Below are 13,364 nucleotides of genomic sequence, written 5' to 3'. Positions count from 1 at the left end.
TGTCCGTCGTGTGTTCAGCAACAACCGTTCCATCAATACAGGCCCCGGTTGATCAATTCCACTGTTCAGATTTTAGAGAGCAATGCAAAAAGAGGCAACAAGACAGTTTACACAAAACAAAGAAGCAAGCATGAGAGATAAGGGAGAGGGAAAGTGAGTGTCCGCCTTCAATGAGTGGCAGTGAGAAATCGAGGGCAGTGCCTCGGAATTGGCAGACCTGGGTGGTGGTTCCTCTCTTTAAGAAGGGGAACCAGAGGATGTGTTCCAACTATTGTGGGATCACACTCCTGAGCCTTCCTGGTAAGATCTATTCAGGTGTACTCTGGGTAGTCGAACTTCGGATTCAGGAGGAGCAGTGTGTTTTTTGTCCTGGTCGTGAAACTGTGGTCTAGCTTTATAGTCTTGACAGGATCCTCAAGGATGAGTTTTACCAACCAGTCTACATGTGCTTTGTGGACTTGGAGAAGGCATTTGACTGTGTCCCTAGGGAAGTCCTGTGAGGGGTGCTCAGAGAGAGAGTATGGGGTATCGGACCGCCTGATATGGCGGTCTGTTCCTTGTATGATTGCCCGCAATAAGTCAGACCCATTACCAGTTAGGTGTGGACTCTGCCAGAACAGCCTTTATCACCAGTAAACAAAAATATGTTGTGTAAACATTTTTATTTTAAATGTAACCTTCTTTAGATTACAATCCCTCAATTATCAAGGGAAAAATGAAATGTCAACACAAGCATGGAAAACAAAATAGTAAAATCACATTGAACATTTAACTTAACAAAACAGTCTTAAAATGAAGGTACAAAAATAGGGATTATGTAAAAATTTTGTCAGACTATGGTCCTTATTTAAAAAATATCCCAAAAAGTGCCATAATGTCCAGGTGACTTTTCCTCTTTTATCCCCAACTTTTTAATTTTGACTCTATCTTTTCACTCCATGCAAAGAATCAACAGCAAGACAATAAATGCCACTAACAAACTTGAAAGTTGATATTGCTACCCGATTGGCTGTTGGCATGTCATGTCCACTGATCAGTGATCACTTGCTGTGTTGCTCGGTTACCAAACAGCGAGGGCCTTTTGTTCATCCTGTTTTCTTCCAACAAAGAAGAAAAAAAAATATCGACCCTTTTATCAAACATTTTTGATTGATATCAATTACGTGTCTATTGCAATATTTACTGATATTGTTTTATTGCCCGGCCCTGTGTGATCGTATTTGTAAAAGTGATAATTTTATTTCAGAGTTATTAAAGACATTTTTTGGGGGTGGTGTAAACTCTTCGTGCGACCCCACGAGGTCACTTGTCATCTTATTTTGGTTCATCTGATCCAAGTTATTGCTTTCTTTGGAGCACAGAAGAGGACTCCACAGGAAATGAGGTTTGACCCACAAGACCTCAGCTGCCAATTCAAACAGGGACGCATGAACGGATCTAATTTGGAAAAATCTTCTCTTTGAAAATACACAAAACATAAAAAGACTCCCAACGTGAGCTCTGTCGATAGACCATGTCCTGACGTGACCAGCAGCTTTCCTGCAAGTCCGTGTGCAAGGCTGAAAACTGACTGAAGAGGGACACTTATAGATAGGAAGTTGCATACAAAACGGGCAAACGGCCGTCAAGATCTCATATTTAATGGCCTCCATCGCGTCCAGCTCGCTCGTGTCCTTGCGCCAAGGCAAAGGGACGAGTGCCAAAGTCATCTCAGTAAAGCGCAGCTCTCTTCATTAGAATGCAGCACGGAGCTCCAGCAGGGGGAGGAATGATGAAACCAGAGCTAAAAATAGCTGCCTCCCAGGATCCCCCCTCATACTGCCACTGTAAACACTGCCCTCCATCTGTGTGTGTGTGTGTGTGTGTGTGTGTGTGTGTGTGTGTGGTTTAAGAGCTGCTGTGTTGGAAATATTCTAGTCGTCTCAGTCATAAAGCAGTGTTTGCTTTAGCCATCTGAGGCGTTTCATATTGGACTGATACTGTCAGGGACACAATAATTGTTAATAGGGTTGTTGGTACCAGTACCCAAATGTATTTCCATACTGTAATTATTTTCTAAATAAAGGGGATCACAAAACATGCACTATTGGCTTTATTTTTAACAAAGAATCTTAGGGTACATTTTATGTTTCTTATTGCAATTTTTTCTTTAAATAAAATAGTAAAAATACAAGACAACTTGTGTTTTAGTAGTAAGTAAACAAACAGACTCCTAATTAGTCTGCCGACGTATGCAGTGACATATTGTGTCATTTATCATTCTATTATTTTGTCAACATTATGTATGTCTGATTATGTTGACAAAACTGTAAAAATGATTAATCTACTTGTTCATTTACTGTTAATGTCAGGTCATTTTCTGTTTTAATATGTTCTAAAACTAATGTAAAGTGATACCAAAAATTTAGGTATCGATCCAGTACCATGTAGTTACAGGATCATAGATTGGTCATTTCAAAGTCCTCATCTCTAATATTTACTGAGAATATAATCATAATATGAATTTTTTTTTAAAAAGGAAAAAGTTTTTGTGACGATAAAAAATATCAATATTATCATAGTAGTATCGACTAGATACGCGATTGTACTTGGTATCATTACAGTGGATGTCAGGTGTAGATCCACCCATGGAATTTGTTTATATTGAGGAGCGCAAGCCTGTTAGCTATTGTATCCTCCTATGGTGTGTAGTGAAGCATGTTTAGATATTCAGGCCAGGATTGGTGATGTAGAAGTAGCTAAAACACTGCCAACTGTGGATGTATGTTAGCCGCAAGCTAGTTAGCATTGTCTTAAAGCACTTCTTCCTGAGGGCATTTCAGTGTTATAACTTCACCTTTATATTTAGTTTTTAGACCAAAATCCATCCATTCTCCCTTTTCCGTCTTCACACTGAGTCTGATTGTAAGTCCTCTGTGTGTGTGCGCTGCCCAACTTGCTCCTCTGCTCGTAAAACCAGCAATGTCACGACGCCCGTTAAAAAAAGAGAACCAGTACTTTTTAGAGGCGGTATAGTACCCATTTCAATCAAATAGTATCGCAAAACTTTACTAGTACCAGTATACTGTACAACCCTAATTGTTAACGTGTCGCAATTCATGCTGGAAGTTACTTTCAAAGTACAGTCTACAAGTGTGGGCCCCCTGCCATGATGTGGCAACTTGTCCATGGTGTATAGCCTGCCTGCCACAACTCAGAGGGACGAGCGGTAGAAAATGGATGGATTGAGTACTTTTAGTAAAACCCTGTGTGCTTGTGTGTATAGCTTTAATGCGCATGATGCACAATGTAAAAGATGTCATTTAGCGCATCCAAAAAGTATTCACAGCACTTCACTTTGTCACAGCCTTATTCCAAATTGGTATAAATACATTTTTGTCCTCAACATTCTACACACAATACTCCATAATGACAAGGTGATATTTGCAAACTTATTAAAACAAAAAAAAATATAACTCATGTAAATAAGTATTCACAGCCTCAATACTTTGTTGATTCACCTTTGGCAGTAATTACTGGGCTCGAATTTAACCACGGCAACCACGGCAACCGCAGCAATTGCCGCGACGGCCATCTCATTTTGCCATAATGCCCTAAAAAAATGTAACAACTTTTGCGGCTACAAACTTGCAGTGACCGCCTTTGACTTTTTACATGTTAAAGGCCTACTGAAATGAGAATTTCTTATTCAAACGGGGATAGCAGGTCCATTCTATGTGTCATACGCGATTATTTTGCGAAATTGCCATATTTTTGCTGAAACGATCTAGTAGAGAACATAGACGATAAAGTTCGCAACTTTTGGTCGCTTATAAAAAAGCCTTGCCTGTACCGGAAGTAGCAAACGATGTGCGCATGATGTCACGGGCTGTAGGGCTCCTCACATCCTCACATTGTTTATAATCATAGCCACCAGCAGCAAGAGCGATTCGGACCGAGAAAGCGACGATTTCCCCATTAATTTGAGCGAGGATGAAAGATTTGTGGATGAGGAAAGTTAGAGTGAAGCACTAGAAAAAAGAAAAAAAAAGGCATCCCCGTCATTTATTAATGCATTTTAAGTAACACAAATTCGGGCTCATGCGCACTACCGTCTTAAAAATAATTAGAAAAAATACTTCCTTCTATCAAAAAGGTAAAAATTGAGATAAAGGCATCATGAATGACAAAAAGCTTGACAAGTTTATATTAATAATGAATTAAAAAAAAAAAACTGTATATGTATGTATGCATGCATGCTTTGGAGCACCTGTCTGGAAAGAAAATAATGTTTGCCTTGGTGCCCTTCTAACTTGCCTTGGTGCCCTAAAATATGAGCCCTCTTTTAAAGGGGAACATTATCACAATTTCAAAAGGGTTAAAAACAATAAAAATCAGTTCCCAGTGACTTGTTGTATTTTTTGAAGTTTTTTTCAAAATTTTACCGGTCTCGGAATATCCCTAAATAAAGCTTTAAAGTGCCTTATTTTCGGCTCTCTGCGAAGACACAGGCCATTTCCCTGTGACGTCACACAGTGCTGCCAATGTAAACAAACAATGGGAATACCACAGCAAGATATAGTGACATTAGCTCGGATTCAAACTCGGATTTCAGCGACTTAAGCGATTCAACAGATTACGCATGTATTGAAACAGATGGTTGGAGTATGAAAATATTGAAGAAGAAACTGAAGCTATTGAGCGGTTAGCTATTGACGCTATTCATAGCCATAGCATCGCAGGTAAAATGTGCGGACCAAACGATCTGGACTTTCGCATCTTTTGACACTGTAGCAACTTAAATCCGTCGATTGGTAAGTGTTTTTTTCGCATTAAATGTGGGTGAAAGGAAACGTAATATAGTTGCAAATGCATCTACAGGTTATCCATACATCTCTGTACCGTGTCTGCTTTAGCACCGCCGGTAAATAGCATGTTAGCATCGATTAGCATAGCATGTTAGCATCGATTAACTGGCAGTCAACATCAACAAAACTCACCTTTGTGATTTCGTTGACTATCGTTGCAAATGCATCTACAGGTTATCCATACATCTCTGTTCCATGTATGCTTTAGCACCGCCGGTAAATAGCATGTGGAGACACTCTGGCACATTCAATGGGGGTCTGGCGGCAGACACTTTCGCATCTTCGGGCCAGTGGTGCAACTTGAATCCCTCCCTGTTAGTGTTGTTACACCCTCCGACAACACACCGACAAGGCATGATGTCTCCCAGGTTCCAAAAAATAGTCAAAAAAACGGAAAATAACAGAGCTGAGACCCGGTGTTTGTAATGTGTTGAAAATGAAAATGGTCGGTGTGTTACCTCGGCGACCTCACATTCTGACGTCATCGCCTCCAGCGCGATAAACAGAAATGCGTTTAATTCGCCAAAATTCACCCATTTGGAGTTCGGAAATCGGTTAAAAAAATAGATGGTCTTTTTTCTGCACCATCAAGGTATATATTGACGCTTACATAGGTCTGGTGATAATGTTCCCCTTTAAGGCAAACACTTGCCTTGACCTTAAAAAGTTCAAATTTGAGGCCTGCAATTACACCCTCAAGTCTTTATGAATACGATGCAACAACCACACCAATCTTTGGGCAGCTTGGCAATTCCACTTTGCAGCACTTTTCAAGCTCCATTAAGTTTGATTAAAAGCATTTTCAGACCTCCCAAGAGATGTACGATTGGATTCAAGTCTAGGCTCCAGCTGGGCCACATTGACAGTTACCTAGAAGCCATTCATTTGATATCTTTGGCTGCTTGGGGTCGTTGTCCTGCTGAAAGATGAGCAGTCACCACAGTCTTGAGTTCTTGATGTTTTCATCCAGAAAGTCTCTGTACATTGCTGCATTCATCTTTCCCTCTATCCCCACAGCACGACGGGATTAGCGGTGCCTGGTTTCCTCCAAACATGGTCAGAGAACGTATGCAGCTGACAGTTGAGCGTGTAGTGGGAGAAGTCTGCTGTGTACAGGGTAAAAAGGAGGGGAACCAAGACAGTCCCCTGTGGAGTCCCTGTGCTGAAGATGACTAGGTCAGGGACACAGTCTGGTGTCCACACAAACTGTAGAGGATTTGTCAGGTAGTCCAGAAGCCAAAATGTGAAGTGCTGGTTGATGTCACATTCCCCATCCTATTCGTGGAGAAATCATAGAACATGGTCCTCCTAGTGCTCCCAGGACCTCTACAGGTGGGAGAGAGATTTCTGCAGGTGGTAGATGTTCATTAGGATCTTTAATGCAGCGGGTATTTTTCTGGACCCATCCACAGATGTGTTCCTCAAGACAATCCTGTTTTGGAGGTCTACAGCCTATTCCTTTGGGCTCTTGCATCAAGGTATAAGGACACACCTTTAGGTATCGACAAGTGTGCAATTTTCCTAATCATGTTCGACCAACTGATTTTACTGCAAGTAGACTCCAATTAAACTGTAGGAACATCTAAAGCCCTGCGATGAGCTGGCGACTTGTCCAGGGTGTACACCGCCTTCCGCCCGATTGTAGCTGAGATAGGCGCCAGCGTCCCCCGCGACCCCAAAAGGGAATAAGTGGTAGAAAATGGATGGATGTCAACATCTAAAGCAGGATCAATTGCCATCCATCCATCCATTCTCCACCGCTCACTCCCCTTCGGGGTCGCGGGGGGCGCCGGCGCCCATCTCAGCTACAATCGGGCGGAAGGCGGGGTACACCCCGGACAAGTCGCCACCTCATCGCAGGGCCAACACAGATAGACAGACAACACCCACACTCACTTGCACCTGATCTAATTTTTTAACTTTGTGGCAAAGGCTGAACATGGGTTATATGAACATGGGTTGTTTTTTAATTTTAATACATTTGCAAAACTTTCTGAAGAAAACGTTTTTGCATTGTCATTATGAGGTATTGTGTGTAGAATTTTCAAGACCCCCCCCATTTTTCAATAAGGCTGTAACATAAAATGTGGAAAAAGTGAGCCGTTGTGAATACCTTACGAATGCACTATACAACAATGTAATATATGCCATATATCACATACAACAATGTGATAAATGTCTTGTATCCCATACAACAATGTGATCCATCCATCCATTCAGTTTCTACCGCTTATTCTCTCCGGGGTCGGTGGAGCATATCTCAGCCACAATCGGGTGGAAGGCGGTGTACATCCTGGACAAGTCGCCACCTCATCGCAGGGCATGATCCATCCATCCATCCATTTGCTACTGCTTGTCCCGTTGGAGTCGCGGGGGTGCTGGAGCCTTTCTCAGCTGCATTCGGGCGGAAGGCGGGGTATAGCCTGGACAAATCTCCGCCTCATCGCAAATGTCTTATATCCCATACAACAACGTGATGTCATATATCCCATAAAACAACGTGATAAATGTCATACATCTCATAAATGCCATATATCACATACAACAATGTAATAAATGTCATAGCGCATTCAACAATGTAATAAAAGTAATATACCGGTATCTTAAGTGAGCAAAATAAGGAGTACAATTCATTTGTATGTATTGTATGTGTTGAAGTAAAATTAATTTAAAAAATACAACATATAGTCACATATTGTCACTGTTTAAAGTGGGATCTGTGTTGTCATTGTGCAACAACAATTTATAATTATTATACAATTCTTTTTTTTTAATTTCACATAGTTTTTTCCTTATTGTTTTATGTAATGTTTATAGTTATGACAAAATATTGTGTGTTGAAGTAGGGCTGTACCTTTAATATCGATATGAATACCCCATCGGACCCACCGTGCGTGGCGCTCCAGACTATAATTGATAGCTGTGGTCTTACACAAATAATAAATGGACCCACACATCGCAATGGTAATACGATAGACCTAGTGCTTGTCAGAGGCATCACCGGTTCCAAAGTTATGATACTCCCGTACACTAAAGTAATGACCGATCATTACCTTATAAAATTCGAAGTTCATACTCATGTTCGGCAAGCTAAAAATAATAATGATAATAGTAATAACTGCTATAGCAGCCGCAACAGTAATGCTGCTACAACGATGAATCTTGCTGGCCTACTGCCCTCGGTAATGGCACCATTCCCAAAGTTTGTGGGCTCTATTGATAACCTCACTAACAATTTTAACTACGCCCTCTTAATCTCTTAATAATCGATCAATCAATCAATGTTTATTTATATAGCCCTAAATCACAAATGTCTCAAAGGACTGTACAAACCATTACGACTATGACATCCTCGGAAGAACCCACAAAAGGGCAAGGAAAACTCACACCCAGTGGGCAGGGAGAATTCACATCCAGTGGAACGCCAGTGACAATGCTGACTATGAGAAACCTTGGAGAGGACCTCAGAAGTCCTTTGAACGCAGATTTCTTGCCGGGACATATGGTACAATACAATCGGCAAGATAGGATGGAGCTAGACCGTGTAGTATTTTATACGTAAGTAGTAAAATCTTAAAGTCACATCTTGAGTGCACAGGAAGCCGGTGCAGGTGAGCCAGTACAGGCGTAATGTGATCAAACTTTCTTGTTCTTGTCAAAAGTCTAGCAGCCGCATTTTGTACTAACTGTAATCTTTTAATGCTAGACACGGGGAGACCCGAAAATAATACGTTACAGTAATCGAGACGAGACGTAACAAATGCATGGATAATGATCTTGGCGTCTTTAGTGGACAAAATGGAGCCAATTTTAGCGATATTACGGAGATGAAAGAAGGCCGTTTTAGTAACACTTTTAATGTGTGACTCAAAGGAGAGAGTTGGGTCGAAGATAATACCCAGATTTTTTACCGAGTCACCTTGTTTTATTATTTGGTTGTCAGATGTTAAAGTTGTATTATTAAATAGAGGTCGGTGTCTAGCAGGACCGATAATCAGCATTTCCGTTTTTTTGGCGTTAAGTTGCAAAAAATTATCGGACATCCATTGTTTAATTTCATTAAGACACGCCTCCAGCTGACTACAGTCCGGCGTGTTGGTCAGCTTTAGGGGCATGTAGAGTTGGGTGTCATCAGCATAACAGTGAAAGCTAATACCGTATTTGCGTATGACGTCATCCAGCGGGAGCATGTAGATGCTGAATAATACTGTCGGCAGTCCATGTGATTGAACCACTGGTGTATTTACGTTGGCTGCGATTGCATCATTGCTTTATATCTACACCGCCTACCATTCTCAGTTACGGTTTGGTTACCTCAGCCATCTTTGTACTCCTTCTGCTATCTGGGTTTTTTAGATAGTTTTACAAAGCCTATTAGATATATTTTTAATTTGCTTAAATCTTTTTGCATCAAAAATATTTTTGACGTTTAGAGGTGTACTATTTATTTATTTTATTTTTGTATTTATTTGACAGGGACAGTACAATTAAACAGGCTTCACGGTGGAAGAGGGGTTAGTGCGTCTGCCTCACAATACGAAGGTCCTGCAGTCCTAGGTTCAATTCCAGGCTCGGGATCTTTCTGTGTGGAGTTCGCATGTTCTCCCCCTGAATGCGTGGGTTCCCTCCGGGTATTCCGGCTTCCCCCCACTTCCAAAGACATGCACCTGGGGATAGGTTGATTGGCAACATTAAATTGGCCTTAGTGTGTGAATGTGAGTGTGAAAGTTGTCTGTCTATTTGTGTTGACCCTGCGATGAGGTGGTGACTTGTCCAGGGTGTACACCGCCTTCCGCCCGATTGTAACTGAGATAGGCGCCAGCGCCCCCCGTGACCCCGAAAGGGAATAAGCGGTATAAACTGGATGGGATGGTTGGAGTACAATTAAACATAACTCCTGTTGTGCCAGACCGGTATTCCTCTCAGGGAATAAAAGTCACTGGTAAATCCCAAATTATTTCGGGTTCCATGTATGTTGAGTAAGAAGGACCAGCAAGACAGAATAGGAATATTATCAAGTTTTACTAAAGATTTAGGAGACCAGTCTTGCAGTGTGTTAATAGCAGCATCTAGAAGTGGTCTAAAAATCAAACAGGAAGAGACAGCTTATTGAGTACGAAAACAACTCTCTCCCGCCCAGAAAGGAATACAGCCCCATTGTTGTAATACAGATAAGGTAAAAAGGGAGTATATCATATTACCAATACACATTCCAAAACCTTCAAGGTAAGGCACAGAGTTTACTTGCGGATCGGTATATTGTGAGTTTAAACCCCAGCTGAGTCATACCGAAGACTATGAAAATGGCACCCAATACCTCCCTGCTTAGCACTCAGCATCAAAGGTTGAAATTGGGGGTTAAATCACCAAAAATGATTCCCGGGCGCGGCCACCGCTGCTGCCCACTGCTCCCCTTACCTCCCAGGGGTTGTGATCAAGGGTGATGGGTCAAATGCAAAGAATAATTTCGCCACACCTAGTGTGTGTGTGGCAATCATTGGTACTTTAACTTTAACTTAACGTAAGATTCAAGCACAAAGTGTACAAACGGGAAAATATTAGCCGCTTTAAACATGACTATGAATAACGAAATAACTCTTAAAAACATATGCATTCTCCACACTATGTCAAAGTACATAAGACTTCTAGCCACCGTCTAATTTGCAACCCTTGTCCCTGGTTAGGCTTTTAAAAAAAAGAGTTGAGAAAAGTGTAAACACGTACAAAAGGATTAAGACAAGTACAAGAATAAAAACACACTGAAAATAATTGGCCCCTTTGTCCATCCTACACCCAGTTCTAGTGCTCACACTTCTTATTTTCCTTAAGCCACTTTTTCAGTTTTATGGAGAAAAGTAAATAGATATTAGGATAGTAATATGTTAGGAATGAACTGTTAAACATTTTCTTTTCTTATTTATAAACATGGTTTGTCTTTGGACTGTTTTATGCAGTTTATGTATTTTATCAAGAGTGAAACATGTTATATTAGGTAACACTAGTGCTAACAATTTTACTGTACAGATAATATGTTATGTAATAAGCATGTGGTTTATGTGGAACTAAAAAAAGGACAGGGACCTCACTTTTCCATTTTTTATCTAACAGGATAAATGTTGAATTTATGACGTCTGATTGTGCCCCCTAGTATATAGACGTGGCATCATACCAAAGAGCTATTCAACCGACCATTTGAAGTTGTGATTTGGTTATGGTGGCCATTTTTGTAATCATCCTGCTATTTGGGTATTAAACAGTACCACAATTCAAAGTATATCGCTTTAAAAAGCCTAAGATTAAATTTTTTCAAATGTGTAAACTTTTTGCTTCAAAATTAGTTTTGAAATACAATAGGATAGTGTTATACTATATGCTGAGATATATCACTCATTAACTTTCTTTTCTTCTAAACCTGGTTTTGTTTTCAAGCTGTTCTACACAGTTTATACATTTCACTAACCTTTCACATTAAAATCGACACAGTCCCAGTTCTCAACAATACGGGTACCCTTTTGTGTACTATAGTGTGTGTTCAAATGTGTTCATAAATGTTTTTATTTGTATCTAACATTGAACGCTGAGCTGTGCTGTCCAGTTGTTCTCTTGTTTTCTTAGACGTATGTGTCTCATTTGCAAGTGCTGTTCTCGTATTTTATTTTCTAGCAGACTGTGCATGCAGTTGCAACTCCAAGATGTTATATGGCGGCATTGTATAGACTACAGCGTGTTGCTGGCCTTGTTTTTTTGTTGAGTCCTTGAAAGTGTTTTTACTGTAGGTATTTTTTTTAGTACACACCAGCTCTTTTGGCTAGAACATGCATTTTATTTGGTGTTTTGATTAGCAAATGTGCAAGTGTTGAAATTGCCATGTAAAATTGCTAATGTTAATCTTCAGCATGCCTACTGTCAGAGGTATTTGTTGATGAACCCCAAGATGCAGAGACGGAGGCAGGCATAGAATATGAAAACATGATTTAATTAAAACTAAACAAGAACAAACAAAAAGCACGCACGTGGGCGGAATAACAAACTAAGGGAGCTAGCACTGGAAGCTAGAAAACAAAAAGGAACTTTAGCATGGAAGCTAGTGGACAGCAAACAGAAAAACTGGAAATAACTAATGGCTAACAGGAAAAGCTTACCGCTACGACGACCAGGACAAAATGTAGCACGACAGGTAATAGCTGAAAAGAATCACAGACACGACAATAGCAACATATGGCAACGACAAGAGCAACATATGGCAACAACAAGTCCGAATGACAATACAATGATCCAGCAACTGACACAAGACAAAGCAGGTACAAATAGGAGCAGGCTGATTGGCAACAGATGTGGCCAGGTGCCAATGAATTGATTAACGTGGACCCCGACTTAAACAAGTTGAAAAACTTATTCAGGTGTTACCATTTAGTGGTCAATTGTACAGAATATGTACTGAACTGTGCAATCTACTAGTAAAAGTATCAATCAATCAATTAAAATCAGCCGCAGCTGAGGAGGAACACAGCACTCAGGGAACAAGACAGGAAGCTGATAAAATAAGAGCACTAGACAGGAACTAAAGACAGGCGATACTAAATAGATAGATGCAGAGGAAAAAACTAATACATAGACAAACTGTCAGGGGAAAGCCTGACACCTACAGCAAACATCCATCCATCCATTTTCTACCGCTTATTCCCTTTCGGGGTCGCGGGGGGCGCTGGCGCCTATCTCAGCTACAATCGGGCGGAAGGCGGGGTACACCTTGGACATCGCAGGGCCAACACAGATAGACAGACAACTTTCACACTCACATTCACACACTAGGGCCAATTTTAGTGTTGCCAATCAACCTATCCCCAGGTGCATGTCTTTGGAAGTGGGAGGAAGCCGGAGTACCCGGAGGGAACCCACCCATTCACGGGGAGAACCCTACAGCAAACACCCAATACAAAATAGCATCGAGCCTGCATATTTTGAAAAGTGGAGCCTCACGGTACGTTTGAGCGCCTTCTTTTTGCTTTTTTGACATAGAAAGTTGTAACATTAGCTAGAGCAACCCTACTCAATTATTTTCTACTACAATATTTTTCCCCCGCTTCCATTCAACACCGTGGCTAAAAATAGTAAAATGTATCTATAAAATGGTTATAAGTACACCTCTGAACAACATTGTAACCTCAGTATCATTTTGCAACTGGCCAGTGTTAGAAAAAAATAGAATGTAGAAAAATAAAAATACAAATTCAATTAAAAGAAGGGGTTAGTACAATAGTACTCCAGCTTCCTCCCACCTCCAAAAACATGCACCTGGGGATAGGTTGATTGGCAACACTAAATTGGCCCTAGTGTGTGAATGTGTGTCTATCTGTGTTGGCCCTGTGATGAGGTGGCGACTTGTCCAGGGTGTACCCCGCCTTAGGCCCGAATGCAGCTGAGATAGGATCCCAGCGACCCCCCGCGATCCCAAAAGGGACAAGCGATAGAAAAAGGATGGATGGACGGATGGATGGAAAATAAATCAATGATCAT

Source organism: Nerophis ophidion, linkage group LG19 (assembly GCF_033978795.1).
Source record: "Nerophis ophidion isolate RoL-2023_Sa linkage group LG19, RoL_Noph_v1.0, whole genome shotgun sequence".
Classification (NCBI taxonomy): domain Eukaryota; kingdom Metazoa; phylum Chordata; class Actinopteri; order Syngnathiformes; family Syngnathidae; genus Nerophis; species Nerophis ophidion.
This window is presented reverse-complemented; position numbering follows the sequence as displayed.